This window comes from Staurois parvus, unplaced genomic scaffold (assembly GCF_062004578.1).
Source record: "Staurois parvus isolate SC_StPar_1 unplaced genomic scaffold, SC_StPar_1.0 ptg000020l, whole genome shotgun sequence".
In the NCBI taxonomy this organism is placed as follows: Eukaryota; Metazoa; Chordata; class Amphibia; order Anura; family Ranidae; genus Staurois; species Staurois parvus.
The window spans coordinates 6,137,714-6,156,578 of record NW_028317816.1 but is presented as its reverse complement, the minus strand read 5'-3'; the positions used below and the strand labels follow the sequence as shown (position 1 = coordinate 6,156,578).

At 44.6% G+C, this 18,865-nt stretch overlaps 19 non-coding genes across 19 annotated transcripts; 10 read left to right on the top strand and 9 right to left on the bottom strand.

The window, feature by feature from the left end:
* Positions 1-774: 774 nt before the first annotated feature.
* Positions 775-848, top strand: TRNAT-AGU (transfer RNA threonine (anticodon AGU)). The gene has a single exon. It is a non-coding gene; the product is annotated as a tRNA-Thr (tRNA).
* Positions 849-1,060: 212 nt separating this feature from the next.
* TRNAS-GCU (transfer RNA serine (anticodon GCU)) lies at positions 1,061-1,142 on the bottom strand. Its single transcript has one exon. It is a non-coding gene; the product is annotated as a tRNA-Ser (tRNA).
* A 1,393-nt stretch (positions 1,143-2,535) lies between these two features.
* TRNAT-AGU (transfer RNA threonine (anticodon AGU)) lies at positions 2,536-2,609 on the top strand. Its single transcript has one exon. It is a non-coding gene; the product is annotated as a tRNA-Thr (tRNA).
* A 212-nt stretch (positions 2,610-2,821) lies between these two features.
* TRNAS-GCU (transfer RNA serine (anticodon GCU)) lies at positions 2,822-2,903 on the bottom strand. Its single transcript has one exon. It is a non-coding gene; the product is annotated as a tRNA-Ser (tRNA).
* Positions 2,904-4,296: 1,393 nt separating this feature from the next.
* Positions 4,297-4,370, top strand: TRNAT-AGU (transfer RNA threonine (anticodon AGU)). Its single transcript has one exon. It is a non-coding gene; the product is annotated as a tRNA-Thr (tRNA).
* A 1,687-nt stretch (positions 4,371-6,057) lies between these two features.
* On the top strand, positions 6,058-6,131 carry TRNAT-AGU (transfer RNA threonine (anticodon AGU)). Its single transcript has one exon. It is a non-coding gene; the product is annotated as a tRNA-Thr (tRNA).
* A 1,687-nt stretch (positions 6,132-7,818) lies between these two features.
* Positions 7,819-7,892, top strand: TRNAT-AGU (transfer RNA threonine (anticodon AGU)). The gene has a single exon. It is a non-coding gene; the product is annotated as a tRNA-Thr (tRNA).
* Positions 7,893-8,104: 212 nt separating this feature from the next.
* TRNAS-GCU (transfer RNA serine (anticodon GCU)) lies at positions 8,105-8,186 on the bottom strand. The gene has a single exon. It is a non-coding gene; the product is annotated as a tRNA-Ser (tRNA).
* A 1,393-nt stretch (positions 8,187-9,579) lies between these two features.
* Positions 9,580-9,653, top strand: TRNAT-AGU (transfer RNA threonine (anticodon AGU)). The gene has a single exon. It is a non-coding gene; the product is annotated as a tRNA-Thr (tRNA).
* Positions 9,654-9,865: 212 nt separating this feature from the next.
* Positions 9,866-9,947, bottom strand: TRNAS-GCU (transfer RNA serine (anticodon GCU)). The gene has a single exon. It is a non-coding gene; the product is annotated as a tRNA-Ser (tRNA).
* A 1,393-nt stretch (positions 9,948-11,340) lies between these two features.
* TRNAT-AGU (transfer RNA threonine (anticodon AGU)) lies at positions 11,341-11,414 on the top strand. Its single transcript has one exon. It is a non-coding gene; the product is annotated as a tRNA-Thr (tRNA).
* A 212-nt stretch (positions 11,415-11,626) lies between these two features.
* Positions 11,627-11,708, bottom strand: TRNAS-GCU (transfer RNA serine (anticodon GCU)). The gene has a single exon. It is a non-coding gene; the product is annotated as a tRNA-Ser (tRNA).
* Positions 11,709-13,101: 1,393 nt separating this feature from the next.
* TRNAT-AGU (transfer RNA threonine (anticodon AGU)) lies at positions 13,102-13,175 on the top strand. Its single transcript has one exon. It is a non-coding gene; the product is annotated as a tRNA-Thr (tRNA).
* A 212-nt stretch (positions 13,176-13,387) lies between these two features.
* Positions 13,388-13,469, bottom strand: TRNAS-GCU (transfer RNA serine (anticodon GCU)). Its single transcript has one exon. It is a non-coding gene; the product is annotated as a tRNA-Ser (tRNA).
* Positions 13,470-15,148: 1,679 nt separating this feature from the next.
* Positions 15,149-15,230, bottom strand: TRNAS-GCU (transfer RNA serine (anticodon GCU)). The gene has a single exon. It is a non-coding gene; the product is annotated as a tRNA-Ser (tRNA).
* A 1,393-nt stretch (positions 15,231-16,623) lies between these two features.
* Positions 16,624-16,697, top strand: TRNAT-AGU (transfer RNA threonine (anticodon AGU)). The gene has a single exon. It is a non-coding gene; the product is annotated as a tRNA-Thr (tRNA).
* Positions 16,698-16,909: 212 nt separating this feature from the next.
* TRNAS-GCU (transfer RNA serine (anticodon GCU)) lies at positions 16,910-16,991 on the bottom strand. The gene has a single exon. It is a non-coding gene; the product is annotated as a tRNA-Ser (tRNA).
* Positions 16,992-18,384: 1,393 nt separating this feature from the next.
* On the top strand, positions 18,385-18,458 carry TRNAT-AGU (transfer RNA threonine (anticodon AGU)). The gene has a single exon. It is a non-coding gene; the product is annotated as a tRNA-Thr (tRNA).
* Positions 18,459-18,670: 212 nt separating this feature from the next.
* Positions 18,671-18,752, bottom strand: TRNAS-GCU (transfer RNA serine (anticodon GCU)). The gene has a single exon. It is a non-coding gene; the product is annotated as a tRNA-Ser (tRNA).
* Positions 18,753-18,865: the final 113 nt, after the last annotated feature.

The following is an 18,865-nucleotide window of genomic DNA, read 5'->3' as shown; positions in this document are numbered from 1 at the left end:
ATTCACAAACTCCTCTTGGCGATCATGAATTCAAACGTCAAGGGTGGAGGATGTATGAAAAATGGCAGCGTTCCTATTTTTCTTCCCCATCTTTGTTCATTTTCAGCCTGTTGATTAGCTCTAGATCAAGGACTCTGTGTTCTTCCAAAAACAGGAGGATGTCTGCCTGCTGTCTTCCAAGGGACAAATGAAAAGTTAGAAGCGTAAGAAACGGTCTGAAGCAAGATGCAGATAGTTTCCTTCCCCAAATCTTTTTGCCCGCATGCATTTCATCTTCACGGGAGTGGAAGCCAAAAGATGGGCAAATTGGTTTTTCCCACCTTCTTTTATTTTCGGTCCATTGTTTGATTCTAGAGCACAGACTCTGCCTGTTTAAAATAAGATTAGGTAGGATTGGCCCACTGTTACCTCTTGACTTCACAAGAGATATCTGAGTTGTAGCCTTGGCTCTTAAACCTTTTAGCAAAAATGAAGCAATGTACAAAGCTGGAAAGGTTTCAAGCTACTCGTAAGCTGGTTTTTCTTGGCACCAAACAGCTAAGAAAAATAAGCAATGAAAAAAGAAGAAAAAGAAAAAAACAACAACTTTTGGAGGAGTGATGAGTTCAAAAGGACGTTGCATAGTCTCCTTTGCTATCTCCTCCTCTGCCTTTCATGCTGCGTTAGAGATTTTGAAGCTTGATGTGCGTAACATTTGTCAAGAAGTTCCTCACAACTGTTCTGTGCCTGTGCTGACACAAGTCTGCCTTTGGCACGAGCACAGTGTCCGGGTGTGGTGCTGTGGCTTAGTTGGTTAAAGCGCCTGTCTAGTAAACAGGAGATCCTGAGTTCGACTCTCAGCAGCGTCTTTCTTTGGCTGCAGATTAAGCCCTTGAAAAGGTTTTAAGAGTGGCCTCGGGAGCTTTGTGCCGCAATGGCATGGTTTAGGCAGCAGCCCTGCTCTTGATGCTTCCAGCTGATCTCTTCAAAGCCCTGCGAGTTTGCTGGACCTTTTAGCCTAGGTTATGCCAGCCTGGTGTCCACGGCAAGCACAAAACAGTGCACCTTTAGACGAAGGGCTCGATGAGGATGGGATTCGAACCCATGCATGCAGAGCACAATGGATTAGCAGTCCATCGCCTTAACCACTCGGCCACCTCATCCACAGCAAGCTTGCGAGCTTTGATTTTGGGAGCTGCATGTCACAAGCAGAAACTTGAGGAAAAGACACAAGCAGGATGCCGTTTCTCACCTCCTAATAGAGCACCTTGCTTCCGTGCTGTCAATTCATTGTGACAAAAGCTTCATTCTTCCTTTTCTGCCAAGGGTATAATCAAATGTTACAAATGCAATCAAGGGTGTAAAGCAAGTCACAAGTAGTAATGCTCACCAACTTTGCTGCAGACACACAGTCTAACGGCATGGAATTAGGAAGCGTCAACAGGTGCAAAATGTCATGTATTCCCCATCTTTTTTTTTCACTTTCTGCTGTTCCTTTTTTATTGGCTCTAGATGATGAACTGTGCCCGCGTCAAGAGAAATTCGCCTGGATGGAGCCACTCTTTTGCCAGGACATTCAGAGATGTAGCTCAACCATCAATTTCAAGTCTACACTTTTCTCCTACCTGGCTGGCATTTTTACATGAATGCAAAGTGTTTGACTGTGGTTGGGGTCCCAAAACTCTTGTCACCGCTTCAGTATCTGTTCCCTTTGACTTCACCTCGGGCAATGATTCATTTGGTTAAAAGACACATGCAGGATGTCTTTCCACAAATAGTCATATTCACAAACTCCTCTTGGCGATCATGAATTCAAACGTCAAGGGTGGAGGATGTATGAAAAATGGCAGCGTTCCTATTTTTCTTCCCCATCTTTGTTCATTTTCAGCCTGTTGATTAGCTCTAGATCAAGGACTCTGTGTTCTTCCAAAAACAGGAGGATGTCTGCCTGCTGTCTTCCAAGGGACAAATGAAAAGTTAGAAGCGTAAGAAACGGTCTGAAGCAAGATGCAGATAGTTTCCTTCCCCAAATCTTTTTGCCCGCATGCATTTCATCTTCACAGGAGTGGAAGCCAAAAGATGGGCAAATTGGTTTTTCCCACCTTCTTTTATTTTCGGTCCATTGTTTGATTCTAGAGCACAGACTCTGCCTGTTTAAAATAAGATTAGGTAGGATTGGCCCACTGTTACCTCTTGACTTCACAAGAGATATCTGAGTTGTAGCCTTGGCTCTTAAACCTTTTAGCAAAAATGAAGCAATGTACAAAGCTGGAAAGTTTTCAAGCTACTCGTAAGCTGGTTTTTCTTGGCACCAAACAGCTAAGAAAAATAAGCAATGAAAAAAGAAGAAAAAGAAAAAAACAACAACTTTTGGAGGAGTGATGAGTTCAAAAGGACGTTGCATAGTCTCCTTTGCTATCTCCTCCTCTGCCTTTCATGCTGCGTTAGAGATTTTGAAGCTTGATGTGCGTAACATTTGTCAAGAAGTTCCTCACAACTGTTCTGTGCCTGTGCTGACACAAGTCTGCCTTTGGCACGAGCACAGTGTCCGGGTGTGGTGCTGTGGCTTAGTTGGTTAAAGCGCCTGTCTAGTAAACAGGAGATCCTGAGTTCGACTCTCAGCAGCGCCTTTCTTTGGCTGCAGATTAAGCCCTTGAAAAGGTTTTAAGAGTGGCCTCGGGAGCTTTGTGCCGCAATGGCATGGTTTAGGCAGCAGCCCTGCTCTTGATGCTTCCAGCTGATCTCTTCAAAGCCCTGCGAGTTTGCTGGACCTTTTAGCCTAGGTTATGCCAGCCTGGTGTCCACGGCAAGCACAAAACAGTGCACCTTTAGACGAAGGGCTCGATGAGGATGGGATTCGAACCCATGCATGCAGAGCACAATGGATTAGCAGTCCATCGCCTTAACCACTCGGCCACCTCATCCACAGCAAGCTTGCGAGCTTTGATTTTGGGAGCTGCATGTCACAAGCAGAAACTTGAGGAAAAGACACAAGCAGGATGCCGTTTCTCACCTCCTAATAGAGCACCTTGCTTCCGTGCTGTCAATTCATTGTGACAAAAGCTTCATTCTTCCTTTTCTGCCAAGGGTATAATCAAATGTTACAAATGCAATCAAGGGTGTAAAGCAAGTCACAAGTAGTAATGCTCACCAACTTTGCTGCAGACACGCAGTCTAACGGCATGGAATTAGGAAGCGTCAACAGGTGCAAAATGTCATGTATTCCCCATCTTTTTTTTTCACTTTCTGCTGTTCCTTTTTTATTGGCTCTAGATGATGAACTGTGCCCGCGTCAAGAGAAATTCGCCTGGATGGAGCCACTCTTTTGCCAGGACATTCAGAGATGTAGCTCAACCATCAATTTCAAGTCTACACTTTTCTCCTACCTGGCTGGCATTTTTACATGAATGCAAAGTGTTTGACTGTGGTTGGGGTCCCAAAACTCTTGTCACCGCTTCAGTATCTGTTCCCTTTGACTTCACCTCGGGCAATGATTCATTTGGTTAAAAGACACATGCAGGATGTCTTTCCACAAATAGTCATATTCACAAACTCCTCTTGGCGATCATGAATTCAAACGTCAAGGGTGGAGGATGTATGAAAAATGGCAGCGTTCCTATTTTTCTTCCCCATCTTTGTTCATTTTCAGCCTGTTGATTAGCTCTAGATCAAGGACTCTGTGTTCTTCCAAAAACAGGAGGATGTCTGCCTGCTGTCTTCCAAGGGACAAATGAAAAGTTAGAAGCGTAAGAAACGGTCTGAAGCAAGATGCAGATAGTTTCCTTCCCCAAATCTTTTTGCCCGCATGCATTTCATCTTCACAGGAGTGGAAGCCAAAAGATGGGCAAATTGGTTTTTCCCACCTTCTTTTATTTTCGGTCCATTGTTTGATTCTAGAGCACAGACTCTGCCTGTTTAAAATAAGATTAGGTAGGATTGGCCCACTGTTACCTCTTGACTTCACAAGAGATATCTGAGTTGTAGCCTTGGCTCTTAAACCTTTTAGCAAAAATGAAGCAATGTACAAAGCTGGAAAGTTTTCAAGCTACTCGTAAGCTGGTTTTTCTTGGCACCAAACAGCTAAGAAAAATAAGCAATGAAAAAAGAAGAAAAAGAAAAAAACAACAACTTTTGGAGGAGTGATGAGTTCAAAAGGACGTTGCATAGTCTCCTTTGCTATCTCCTCCTCTGCCTTTCATGCTGCGTTAGAGATTTTGAAGCTTGATGTGCGTAACATTTGTCAAGAAGTTCCTCACAACTGTTCTGTGCCTGTGCTGACACAAGTCTGCCTTTGGCACGAGCACAGTGTCCGGGTGTGGTGCTGTGGCTTAGTTGGTTAAAGCGCCTGTCTAGTAAACAGGAGATCCTGAGTTCGACTCTCAGCAGCGCCTTTCTTTGGCTGCAGATTAAGCCCTTGAAAAGGTTTTAAGAGTGGCCTCGGGAGCTTTGTGCCGCAATGGCATGGTTTAGGCAGCAGCCCTGCTCTTGATGCTTCCAGCTGATCTCTTCAAAGCCCTGCGAGTTTGCTGGACCTTTTAGCCTAGGTTATGCCAGCCTGGTGTCCACGGCAAGCACAAAACAGTGCACCTTTAGACGAAGGGCTCGATGAGGATGGGATTCAAACCCATGCATGCAGAGCACAATGGATTAGCAGTCCATCGCCTTAACCACTCGGCCACCTCATCCACAGCAAGCTTGCGAGCTTTGATTTTGGGAGCTGCATGTCACAAGCAGAAACTTGAGGAAAAGACACAAGCAGGATGCCGTTTCTCACCTCCTAATAGAGCACCTTGCTTCCGTGCTGTCAATTCATTGTGACAAAAGCTTCATTCTTCCTTTTCTGCCAAGGGTATAATCAAATGTTACAAATGCAATCAAGGGTGTAAAGCAAGTCACAAGTAGTAATGCTCACCAACTTTGCTGCAGACACGCAGTCTAACGGCATGGAATTAGGAAGCGTCAACAGGTGCAAAATGTCATGTATTCCCCATCTTTTTTTTTCACTTTCTGCTGTTCCTTTTTTATTGGCTCTAGATGATGAACTGTGCCCGCGTCAAGAGAAATTCGCCTGGATGGAGCCACTCTTTTGCCAGGACATTCAGAGATGTAGCTCAACCATCAATTTCAAGTCTACACTTTTCTCCTACCTGGCTGGCATTTTTACATGAATGCAAAGTGTTTGACTGTGGTTGGGGTCCCAAAACTCTTGTCACCGCTTCAGTATCTGTTCCCTTTGACTTCACCTCGGGCAATGATTCATTTGGTTAAAAGACACATGCAGGATGTCTTTCCACAAATAGTCATATTCACAAACTCCTCTTGGCGATCATGAATTCAAACGTCAAGGGTGGAGGATGTATGAAAAATGGCAGCGTTCCTATTTTTCTTCCCCATCTTTGTTCATTTTCAGCCTGTTGATTAGCTCTAGATCAAGGACTCTGTGTTCTTCCAAAAACAGGAGGATGTCTGCCTGCTGTCTTCCAAGGGACAAATGAAAAGTTAGAAGCGTAAGAAACGGTCTGAAGCAAGATGCAGATAGTTTCCTTCCCCAAATCTTTTTGCCCGCATGCATTTCATCTTCACGGGAGTGGAAGCCAAAAGATGGGCAAATTGGTTTTTCCCACCTTCTTTTATTTTCGGTCCATTGTTTGATTCTAGAGCACAGACTCTGCCTGTTTAAAATAAGATTAGGTGGGATTGGCCCACTGTTACCTCTTGACTTCACAAGAGATATCTGAGTTGTAGCCTTGGCTCTTAAACCTTTTAGCAAAAATGAAGCAATGTACAAAGCTGGAAAGTTTTCAAGCTACTCGTAAGCTGGTTTTTCTTGGCACCAAACAGCTAAGAAAAATAAGCAATGAAAAAAGAAGAAAAAGAAAAAAACAACAACTTTTGGAGGAGTGATGAGTTCAAAAGGACGTTGCATAGTCTCCTTTGCTATCTCCTCCTCTGCCTTTCATGCTGCGTTAGAGATTTTGAAGCTTGATGTGCGTAACATTTGTCAAGAAGTTCCTCACAACTGTTCTGTGCCTGTGCTGACACAAGTCTGCCTTTGGCACGAGCACAGTGTCTGGGTGTGGTGCTGTGGCTTAGTTGGTTAAAGCGCCTGTCTAGTAAATAGGAGATCCTGAGTTCGACTCTCAGCAGCGCCTTTCTTTGGCTGCAGATTAAGCCTTTGAAAAGGTTTTAAGAGTGGCCTCGGGAGCTTTTTGCCACAATGGCATGGTTTAGGCAGCAGCCCTGCTCTTGATGCTTCCAGCTGATCTCTTCAAAGCCCTGCGAGTTTGCTGGACCTTTTAGCCTAGGTTATGCCAGCCTGGTGTCCACGGCAAGCACAAAACAGTGCACCTTTAGACGAAGGGCTCGATGAGGATGGGATTCAAACCCATGCATGCAGAGCACAATGGATTAGCAGTCCATCGCCTTAACCACTCGGCCACCTCATCCACAGCAAGCTTGCGAGCTTTGATTTTGGGAGCTGCATGTCACAAGCAGAAACTTGAGGAAAAGACACAAGCAGGATGCCGTTTCTCACCTCCTAATAGAGCACCTTGCTTCCGTGCTGTCAATTCATTGTGACAAAAGTTTCATTCTTCCTTTTCTGCCAAGGGTATAATCAAATGTTACAAATGCAATCAAGGGTGTAAAGCAAGTCACAAGTAGTAATGCTCACCAACTTTGCTGCAGACACGCAGTCTAACGGCATGGAATTAGGAAGCGTCAACAGGTGCAAAATGTCATGTATTCCCCATCTTTTTTTTTCACTTTCTGCTGTTCCTTTTTTATTGGCTCTGGATGATGAACTGTGCCCGCGTCAAGAGAAATTCGCCTGGATGGAGCCACTCTTTTGCCAGGACATTCAGAGATGTAGCTCAACCATCAATTTCAAGTCTACACTTTTCTCCTACCTGGCTGGCATTTTTACATGAATGCAAAGTGTTTGACTGTGGTTGGGGTCCCAAAACTCTTGTCACCGCTTCAGTATCTGTTCCCTTTGACTTCACCTCGGGCAATGATTCATTTGGTTAAAAGACACATGCAGGATGTCTTTCCACAAATAGTCATATTCACAAACTCCTCTTGGCGATCATGAATTCAAACGTCAAGGGTGGAGGATGTATGAAAAATGGCAGCGTTCCTATTTTTCTTCCCCATCTTTGTTCATTTTCAGCCTGTTGATTAGCTCTAGATCAAGGACTCTGTGTTCTTCCAAAAACAGGAGGATGTCTGCCTGCTGTCTTCCAAGGGACAAATGAAAAGTTAGAAGCGTAAGAAACGGTCTGAAGCAAGATGCAGATAGTTTCCTTCCCCAAATCTTTTTGCCCGCATGCATTTCATCTTCACAGGAGTGGAAGCCAAAAGATGGGCAAATTGGTTTTTCCCACCTTCTTTTATTTTCGGTCCATTGTTTGATTCTAGAGCACAGACTCTGCCTGTTTAAAATAAGATTAGGTAGGATTGGCCCACTGTTACCTCTTGACTTCACAAGAGATATCTGAGTTGTAGCCTTGGCTCTTAAACCTTTTAGCAAAAATGAAGCAATGTACAAAGCTGGAAAGTTTTCAAGCTACTCGTAAGCTGGTTTTTCTTGGCACCAAACAGCTAAGAAAAATAAGCAATGAAAAAAGAAGAAAAAGAAAAAAACAACAACTTTTGGAGGAGTGATGAGTTCAAAAGGACGTTGCATAGTCTCCTTTGCTATCTCCTCCTCTGCCTTTCATGCTGCGTTAGAGATTTTGAAGCTTGATGTGCGTAACATTTGTCAAGAAGTTCCTCACAACTGTTCTGTGCCTGTGCTGACACAAGTCTGCCTTTGGCACGAGCACAGTGTCCGGGTGTGGTGCTGTGGCTTAGTTGGTTAAAGCGCCTGTCTAGTAAACAGGAGATCCTGAGTTCGACTCTCAGCAGCGCCTTTCTTTGGCTGCAGATTAAGCCCTTGAAAAGGTTTTAAGAGTGGCCTCGGGAGCTTTGTGCCGCAACGGCATGGTTTAGGCAGCAGCCCTGCTCTTGATGCTTCCAGCTGATCTCTTCAAAGCCCTGCGAGTTTGCTGGACCTTTTAGCCTAGGTTATGCCAGCCTGGTGTCCACGGCAAGCACAAAACAGTGCACCTTTAGACGAAGGGCTCGATGAGGATGGGATTCGAACCCATGCATGCAGAGCACAATGGATTAGCAGTCCATCGCCTTAACCACTCGGCCACCTCATCCACAGCAAGCTTGCGAGCTTTGATTTTGGGAGCTGCATGTCACAAGCAGAAACTTGAGGAAAAGACACAAGCAGGATGCCGTTTCTCACCTCCTAATAGAGCACCTTGCTTCCGTGCTGTCAATTCATTGTGACAAAAGCTTCATTCTTCCTTTTCTGCCAAGGGTATAATCAAATGTTACAAATGCAATCAAGGGTGTAAAGCAAGTCACAAGTAGTAATGCTCACCAACTTTGCTGCAGACACGCAGTCTAACGGCATGGAATTAGGAAGCGTCAACAGGTGCAAAATGTCATGTATTCCCCATCTTTTTTTTTCACTTTCTGCTGTTCCTTTTTTATTGGCTCTAGATGATGAACTGTGCCCGCGTCAAGAGAAATTCGCCTGGATGGAGCCACTCTTTTGCCAGGACATTCAGAGATGTAGCTCAACCATCAATTTCAAGTCTACACTTTTCTCCTACCTGGCTGGCATTTTTACATGAATGCAAAGTGTTTGACTGTGGTTGGGGTCCCAAAACTCTTGTCACCGCTTCAGTATCTGTTCCCTTTGACTTCACCTCGGGCAATGATTCATTTGGTTAAAAGACACATGCAGGATGTCTTTCCACAAATAGTCATATTCACAAACTCCTCTTGGCGATCATGAATTCAAACGTCAAGGGTGGAGGATGTATGAAAAATGGCAGCGTTCCTATTTTTCTTCCCCATCTTTGTTCATTTTCAGCCTGTTGATTAGCTCTAGATCAAGGACTCTGTGTTCTTCCAAAAACAGGAGGATGTCTGCCTGCTGTCTTCCAAGGGACAAATGAAAAGTTAGAAGCGTAAGAAACGGTCTGAAGCAAGATGCAGATAGTTTTCTTCCCCAAATCTTTTTGCCCGCATGCATTTCATCTTCACAGGAGTGGAAGCCAAAAGATGGGCAAATTGGTTTTTCCCACCTTCTTTTATTTTCGGTCCATTGTTTGATTCTAGAGCACAGACTCTGCCTGTTTAAAATAAGATTAGGTGGGATTGGCCCACTGTTACCTCTTGACTTCACAAGAGATATCTGAGTTGTAGCCTTGGCTCTTAAACCTTTTAGCAAAAATGAAGCAATGTACAAAGCTGGAAAGTTTTCAAGCTACTCGTAAGCTGGTTTTTCTTGGCACCAAACAGCTAAGAAAAATAAGCAATGAAAAAAGAAGAAAAAGAAAAAAACAACAACTTTTGGAGGAGTGATGAGTTCAAAAGGACGTTGCATAGTCTCCTTTGCTATCTCCCCCTCTGCCTTTCATGCTGCGTTAGAGATTTTGAAGCTTGATGTGCGTAACATTTGTCAAGAAGTTCCTCACAACTGTTCTGTGCCTGTGCTGACACAAGTCTGCCTTTGGCACGAGCACAGTGTCCGGGTGTGGTGCTGTGGCTTAGTTGGTTAAAGCGCCTGTCTAGTAAACAGGAGATCCTGAGTTCGACTCTCAGCAGCGCCTTTCTTTGGCTGCAGATTAAGCCTTTGAAAAGGTTTTAAGAGTGGCCTCGGGAGCTTTGTGCCGCAACGGCATGGTTTAGGCAGCAGCCCTGCTCTTGATGCTTCCAGCTGATCTCTTCAAAGCCCTGCGAGTTTGCTGGACCTTTTAGCCTAGGTTATGCCAGCCTGGTGTCCACGGCAAGCACAAAACAGTGCACCTTTAGACGAAGGGCTCGATGAGGATGGGATTCGAACCCATGCATGCAGAGCACAATGGATTAGCAGTCCATCGCCTTAACCACTCGGCCACCTCATCCACAGCAAGCTTGCGAGCTTTGATTTTGGGAGCTGCATGTCACAAGCAGAAACTTGAGGAAAAGACACAAGCAGGATGCCGTTTCTCACCTCCTAATAGAGCACCTTGCTTCCGTGCTGTCAATTCATTGTGACAAAAGCTTCATTCTTCCTTTTCTGCCAAGGGTATAATCAAATGTTACAAATGCAATCAAGGGTGTAAAGCAAGTCACAAGTAGTAATGCTCACCAACTTTGCTGCAGACACGCAGTCTAACGGCATGGAATTAGGAAGCGTCAACAGGTGCAAAATGTCATGTATTCCCCATCTTTTTTTTTCACTTTCTGCTGTTCCTTTTTTATTGGCTCTAGATGATGAACTGTGCCCGCGTCAAGAGAAATTCGCCTGGATGGAGCCACTCTTTTGCCAGGACATTCAGAGATGTAGCTCAACCATCAATTTCAAGTCTACACTTTTCTCCTACCTGGCTGGCATTTTTACATGAATGCAAAGTGTTTGACTGTGGTTGGGGTCCCAAAACTCTTGTCACCGCTTCAGTATCTGTTCCCTTTGACTTCACCTCGGGCAATGATTCATTTGGTTAAAAGACACATGCAGGATGTCTTTCCACAAATAGTCATATTCACAAACTCCTCTTGGCGATCATGAATTCAAACGTCAAGGGTGGAGGATGTATGAAAAATGGCAGCGTTCCTATTTTTCTTCCCCATCTTTGTTCATTTTCAGCCTGTTGATTAGCTCTAGATCAAGGACTCTGTGTTCTTCCAAAAACAGGAGGATGTCTGCCTGCTGTCTTCCAAGGGACAAATGAAAAGTTAGAAGCGTAAGAAACGGTCTGAAGCAAGATGCAGATAGTTTCCTTCCCCAAATCTTTTTGCCCGCATGCATTTCATCTTCACAGGAGTGGAAGCCAAAAGATGGGCAAATTGGTTTTTCCCACCTTCTTTTATTTTCGGTCCATTGTTTGATTCTAGAGCACAGACTCTGCCTGTTTAAAATAAGATTAGGTAGGATTGGCCCACTGTTACCTCTTGACTTCACAAGAGATATCTGAGTTGTAGCCTTGGCTCTTAAACCTTTTAGCAAAAATGAAGCAATGTACAAAGCTGGAAAGTTTTCAAGCTACTCGTAAGCTGGTTTTTCTTGGCACCAAACAGCTAAGAAAAATAAGCAATGAAAAAAGAAGAAAAAGAAAAAAACAACAACTTTTGGAGGAGTGATGAGTTCAAAAGGACGTTGCATAGTCTCCTTTGCTATCTCCTCCTCTGCCTTTCATGCTGCGTTAGAGATTTTGAAGCTTGATGTGCGTAACATTTGTCAAGAAGTTCCTCACAACTGTTCTGTGCCTGTGCTGACACAAGTCTGCCTTTGGCACGAGCACAGTGTCCGGGTGTGGTGCTGTGGCTTAGTTGGTTAAAGCGCCTGTCTAGTAAACAGGAGATCCTGAGTTCGACTCTCAGCAGCGCCTTTCTTTGGCTGCAGATTAAGCCCTTGAAAAGGTTTTAAGAGTGGCCTCGGGAGCTTTGTGCCGCAACGGCATGGTTTAGGCAGCAGCCCTGCTCTTGATGCTTCCAGCTGATCTCTTCAAAGCCCTGCGAGTTTGCTGGACCTTTTAGCCTAGGTTATGCCAGCCTGGTGTCCACGGCAAGCACAAAACAGTGCACCTTTAGACGAAGGGCTCGATGAGGATGGGATTCGAACCCATGCATGCAGAGCACAATGGATTAGCAGTCCATCGCCTTAACCACTCGGCCACCTCATCCACAGCAAGCTTGCGAGCTTTGATTTTGGGAGCTGCATGTCACAAGCAGAAACTTGAGGAAAAGACACAAGCAGGATGCCGTTTCTCACCTCCTAATAGAGCACCTTGCTTCCGTGCTGTCAATTCATTGTGACAAAAGCTTCATTCTTCCTTTTCTGCCAAGGGTATAATCAAATGTTACAAATGCAATCAAGGGTGTAAAGCAAGTCACAAGTAGTAATGCTCACCAACTTTGCTGCAGACACGCAGTCTAACGGCATGGAATTAGGAAGCGTCAACAGGTGCAAAATGTCATGTATTCCCCATCTTTTTTTTTCACTTTCTGCTGTTCCTTTTTTATTGGCTCTAGATGATGAACTGTGCCCGCGTCAAGAGAAATTCGCCTGGATGGAGCCACTCTTTTGCCAGGACATTCAGAGATGTAGCTCAACCATCAATTTCAAGTCTACACTTTTCTCCTACCTGGCTGGCATTTTTACATGAATGCAAAGTGTTTGACTGTGGTTGGGGTCCCAAAACTCTTGTCACCGCTTCAGTATCTGTTCCCTTTGACTTCACCTCGGGCAATGATTCATTTGGTTAAAAGACACATGCAGGATGTCTTTCCACAAATAGTCATATTCACAAACTCCTCTTGGCGATCATGAATTCAAACGTCAAGGGTGGAGGATGTATGAAAAATGGCAGCGTTCCTATTTTTCTTCCCCATCTTTGTTCATTTTCAGCCTGTTGATTAGCTCTAGATCAAGGACTCTGTGTTCTTCCAAAAACAGGAGGATGTCTGCCTGCTGTCTTCCAAGGGACAAATGAAAAGTTAGAAGCGTAAGAAACGGTCTGAAGCAAGATGCAGATAGTTTTCTTCCCCAAATCTTTTTGCCCGCATGCATTTCATCTTCACAGGAGTGGAAGCCAAAAGATGGGCAAATTGGTTTTTCCCACCTTCTTTTATTTTCGGTCCATTGTTTGATTCTAGAGCACAGACTCTGCCTGTTTAAAATAAGATTAGGTGGGATTGGCCCACTGTTACCTCTTGACTTCACAAGAGATATCTGAGTTGTAGCCTTGGCTCTTAAACCTTTTAGCAAAAATGAAGCAATGTACAAAGCTGGAAAGTTTTCAAGCTACTCGTAAGCTGGTTTTTCTTGGCACCAAACAGCTAAGAAAAATAAGCAATGAAAAAAGAAGAAAAAGAAAAAAACAACAACTTTTGGAGGAGTGATGAGTTCAAAAGGACGTTGCATAGTCTCCTTTGCTATCTCCCCCTCTGCCTTTCATGCTGCGTTAGAGATTTTGAAGCTTGATGTGCGTAACATTTGTCAAGAAGTTCCTCACAACTGTTCTGTGCCTGTGCTGACACAAGTCTGCCTTTGGCATGAGCACAGTGTCTGGGTGTGGTGCTGTGGCTTAGTTGGTTAAAGCGCCTGTCTAGTAAACAGGAGATCCTGAGTTCGACTCTCAGCAGCGCCTTTCTTTGGCTGCAGATTAAGCCCTTGAAAAGGTTTTAAGAGTGGCCTCGGGAGCTTTTTGCCACAACGGCATGGTTTAGGCAGCAGCCCTGCTCTTGATGCTTCCAGCTGATCTCTTCAAAGCCCTGCGAGTTTGCTGGACCTTTTAGCCTAGGTTATGCCAGCCTGGTGTCCACGGCAAGCACAAAACAGTGCACCTTTAGACGAAGGGCTCGATGAGGATGGGATTCGAACCCATGCATGCAGAGCACAATGGATTAGCAGTCCATCGCCTTAACCACTCGGCCACCTCATCCACAGCAAGCTTGCGAGCTTTGATTTTGGGAGCTGCATGTCACAAGCAGAAACTTGAGGAAAAGACACAAGCAGGATGCCGTTTCTCACCTCCTAATAGAGCACCTTGCTTCCGTGCTGTCAATTCATTGTGACAAAAGCTTCATTCTTCCTTTTCTGCCAAGGGTATAATCAAATGTTACAAATGCAATCAAGGGTGTAAAGCAAGTCACAAGTAGTAATGCTCACCAACTTTGCTGCAGACACGCAGTCTAACGGCATGGAATTAGGAAGCGTCAACAGGTGCAAAATGTCATGTATTCCCCATCTTTTTTTTTCACTTTCTGCTGTTCCTTTTTTATTGGCTCTAGATGATGAACTGTGCCCGCGTCAAGAGAAATTCGCCTGGATGGAGCCACTCTTTTGCCAGGACATTCAGAGATGTAGCTCAACCATCAATTTCAAGTCTACACTTTTCTCCTACCTGGCTGGCATTTTTACATGAATGCAAAGTGTTTGACTGTGGTTGGGGTCCCAAAACTCTTGTCACCGCTTCAGTATCTGTTCCCTTTGACTTCACCTCGGGCAATGATTCATTTGGTTAAAAGACACATGCAGGATGTCTTTCCACAAATAGTCATATTCACAAACTCCTCTTGGCGATCATGAATTCAAACGTCAAGGGTGGAGGATGTATGAAAAATGGCAGCGTTCCTATTTTTCTTCCCCATCTTTGTTCATTTTCAGCCTGTTGATTAGCTCTAGATCAAGGACTCTGTGTTCTTCCAAAAACAGGAGGATGTCTGCCTGCTGTCTTCCAAGGGACAAATGAAAAGTTAGAAGCGTAAGAAACGGTCTGAAGCAAGATGCAGATAGTTTCCTTCCCCAAATCTTTTTGCCCGCATGCATTTCATCTTCACAGGAGTGGAAGCCAAAAGATGGGCAAATTGGTTTTTCCCACCTTCTTTTATTTTCGGTCCATTGTTTGATTCTAGAGCACAGACTCTGCCTGTTTAAAATAAGATTAGGTGGGATTGGCCCACTGTTACCTCTTGACTTCACAAGAGATATCTGAGTTGTAGCCTTGGCTCTTAAACCTTTTAGCAAAAATGAAGCAATGTACAAAGCTGGAAAGTTTTCAAGCTACTCGTAAGCTGGTTTTTCTTGGCACCAAACAGCTAAGAAAAATAAGCAATGAAAAAAGAAGAAAAAGAAAAAAACAACAACTTTTGGAGGAGTGATGAGTTCAAAAGGACGTTGCATAGTCTCCTTTGCTATCTCCTCCTCTGCCTTTCATGCTGCGTTAGAGATTTTGAAGCTTGATGTGCGTAACATTTGTCAAGAAGTTCCTCACAACTGTTCTGTGCCTGTGCTGACACAAGTCTGCCTTTGGCACGAGCACAGTGTCTGGGTGTGGTGCTGTGGCTTAGTTGGTTAAAGCGCCTGTCTAGTAAACAGGCGATCCCGAGTTCAACTCTCAGCAGCGCCTTTCTTTGGCTGCAGATTAAGCCTTTGAAAAGGTTTTAAGAGTGGCCTTGGGAGCTTTTTGCCGCAATGGCATGGTTTAGGCAGCAGCCCTGCTCTTGATGCTTCCAGCTGATCTCTTCAAAGCCCTGCGAGTTTGCTGGACCTTTTAGCCTAGGTTATGCCAGCCTGGTGTCCACGGCAAGCACAAAACAGTGCACCTTTAGACGAAGGGCTCGATGAGGATGGGATTCGAACCCATGCATGCAGAGCACAATGGATTAGCAGTCCATCGCCTTAACCACTCGGCCACCTCATCCACAGCAAGCTTGCGAGCTTTGATTTTGGGAGCTGCATGTCACAAGCAGAAACTTGAGGAAAAGACACAAGCAGGATGCCGTTTCTCACCTCCTAATAGAGCACCTTGCTTCCGTGCTGTCAATTCATTGTGACAAAAGCTTCATTCTTCCTTTTCTGCCAAGGGTATAATCAAATGTTACAAATGCAATCAAGGGTGTAAAGCAAGTCACAAGTAGTAATGCTCACCAACTTTGCTGCAGACACGCAGTCTAACGGCATGGAATTAGGAAGCGTCAACAGGTGCAAAATGTCATGTATTCCCCATCTTTTTTTTTCACTTTCTGCTGTTCCTTTTTTATTGGCTCTAGATGATGAACTGTGCCCGCGTCAAGAGAAATTCGCCTGGATGGAGCCACTCTTTTGCCAGGACATTCAGAGATGTAGCTCAACCATCAATTTCAAGTCTACACTTTTCTCCTACCTGGCTGGCATTTTTACATGAATGCAAAGTGTTTGACTGTGGTTGGGGTCCCAAAACTCTTGTCACCGCTTCAGTATCTGTTCCCTTTGACTTCACCTCGGGCAATGATTCATTTGGTTAAAAGACACATGCAGGATGTCTTTCCACAAATAGTCATATTCACAAACTCCTCTTGGCGATCATGAATTCAAACGTCAAGGGTGGAGGATGTATGAAAAATGGCAGCGTTCCTATTTTTCTTCCCCATCTTTGTTCATTTTCAGCCTGTTGATTAGCTCTAGATCAAGGACTCTGTGTTCTTCCAAAAACAGGAGGATGTCTGCCTGCTGTCTTCCAAGGGACAAATGAAAAGTTAGAAGCGTAAGAAACGGTCTGAAGCAAGATGCAGATAGTTTCCTTCCCCAAATCTTTTTGCCCGCATGCATTTCATCTTCACTGGAGTGGAAGCCAAAAGATGGGCAAATTGGTTTTTCCCAACTTCTTTTATTTTCGGTCCATTGTTTGATTCTAGAGCACAGACTCTGCCTGTTTAAAATAAGATTAGGTGGGATTGGCCCACTGTTACCTCTTGACTTCACAAGAGATATCTGAGTTGTAGCCTTGGCTCTTAAACCTTTTAGCAAAAATGAAGCAATGTACAAAGCTGGAAAATTTTCAAGCTACTCGTAAGCTGGTTTTTCTTGGCACCAAACAGCTAAGAAAAATAAGCAATGAAAAAAGAAGAAAAAGAAAAAAACAACAACTTTTGGAGGAGTGATGAGTTCAAAAGGACGTTGCATAGTCTCCTTTGCTATCTCCTCCTCTGCCTTTCATGCTGCGTTAGAGATTTTGAAGCTTGATGTGCGTAACATTTGTCAAGAAGTTCCTCACAACTGTTCTGTGCCTGTGCTGACACAAGTCTGCCTTTGGCACGAGCACAGTGTCCGGGTGTGGTGCTGTGGCTTAGTTGGTTAAAGCGCCTGTCTAGTAAACAGGAGATCCTGAGTTCGACTCTCAGCAGCGCCTTTCTTTGGCTGCAGATTAAGCCCTTGAAAAGGTTTTAAGAGTGGCCTCGGGAGCTTTGTGCCGCAATGGCATGGTTTAGGCAGCAGCCCTGCTCTTGATGCTTCCAGCTGATCTCTTCAAAGCCCTGCGAGTTTGCTGGACCTTTTAGCCTAGGTTATGCCAGCCTGGTGTCCACGGCAAGCACAAAACAGTGCACCTTTAGACGAAGGGCTCGATGAGGATGGGATTCGAACCCATGCATGCAGAGCACAATGGATTAGCAGTCCATCGCCTTAACCACTCGGCCACCTCATCCACAGCAAGCTTGCGAGCTTTGATTTTGGGAGCTGCATGTCACAAGCAGAAACTTGAGGAAAAGACACAAGCAGGATGCCGTTTCTCACCTCCTAATAGAGCACCTTGCTTCCGTGCTGTCAATTCATTGTGACAAAAGCTTCATTCTTCCTTTTCTGCCAAGGGTATAATCAAATGTTACAAATGCAATCAAGGGTGTAAAGCAAGTCACAAGTAGTAATGCTCACCAACTTTGCTGCAGACACGCAGTCTAACGGCATGGAATTAGGAAGCGTCAACAGGTGCAAAATGTCATGTATTCCCCATCTTTTTTTTTCACTTTCTGCTGTTCCTTTTTTATTGGCTCTGGATGATGAACTGTGCCCGCGTCAAGAGAAATTCGCCTGGATGGAGCCACTCTTTTGCCAGGACATTCAGAGATGTAGCTCAACCATCAATTTCAAGTCTACACTTTTCTCCTACCTGGCTGGCATTTTTACATGAATGCAAAGTGTTTGACTGTGGTTGGGGTCCCAAAACTCTTGTCACCGCTTCAGTATCTGTTCCCTTTGACTTCACCTCGGGCAATGATTCATTTGGTTAAAAGACACATGCAGGATGTCTTTCCACAAATAGTCATATTCACAAACTCCTCTTGGCGATCATGAATTCAAACGTCAAGGGTGGAGGATGTATGAAAAATGGCAGCGTTCCTATTTTTCTTCCCCATCTTTGTTCATTTTCAGCCTGTTGATTAGCTCTAGATCAAGGACTCTGTGTTCTTCCAAAAACAGGAGGATGTCTGCCTGCTGTCTTCCAAGGGACAAATGAAAAGTTAGAAGCGTAAGAAACGGTCTGAAGCAAGATGCAGATAGTTTCCTTCCCCAAATCTTTTTGCCCGCATGCATTTCATCTTCACTGGAGTGGAAGCCAAAAGATGGGCAAATTGGTTTTTCCCAACTTCTTTTATTTTCGGTCCATTGTTTGATTCTAGAGCACAGACTCTGCCTGTTTAAAATAAGATTAGGTGGGATTGGCCCACTGTTACCTCTTGACTTCACAAGAGATATCTGAGTTGTAGCCTTGGCTCTTAAACCTTTTAGCAAAAATGAAGCAATGTACAAAGCTGGAAAGTTTTCAAGCTACTCGTAAGCTGGTTTTTCTTGGCACCAAACAGCTAAGAAAAATAAGCAATGAAAAAAGAAGAAAAAGAAAAAAACAACAACTTTTGGAGGAGTGATGAGTTCAAAAGGACGTTGCATAGTCTCCTTTGCTATCTCCTCCTCTGCCTTTCATGCTGCGTTAGAGATTTTGAAGCTTGATGTGCGTAACATTTGTCAAGAAGTTCCTCACAACTGTTCTGTGCCTGTGCTGACACAAGTCTGCCTTTGGCACGAGCACAGTGTCCGGGTGTGGTGCTGTGGCTTAGTTGGTTAAAGTGCCTGTCTAGTAAACAGGAGATCCTGAGTTCGACTCTCAGCAGCGCCTTTCTTTGGCTGCAGATTAAGCCCTTGAAAAGGTTTTAAGAGTGGCCTCGGGAGCTTTGTGCCGCAATGGCATGGTTTAGGCAGCAGCCCTGCTCTTGATGCTTCCAGCTGATCTCTTCAAAGCCCTGCGAGTTTGCTGGACCTTTTAGCCTAGGTTATGCCAGCCTGGTGTCCACGGCAAGCACAAAACAGTGCACCTTTAGACGAAGGGCTCGATGAGGATGGGATTCGAACCCATGCATGCAGAGCACAATGGATTAGCAGTCCATCGCCTTAACCACTCGGCCACCTCATCCACAGCAAGCTTGCGAGCTTTGATTTTGGGAGCTGCATGTCACAAGCAGAAACTTGAGGAAAAGACACAAGCAGGATGCCGTTTCTCACCTCCTAATAGAGCACCTTGCTTCC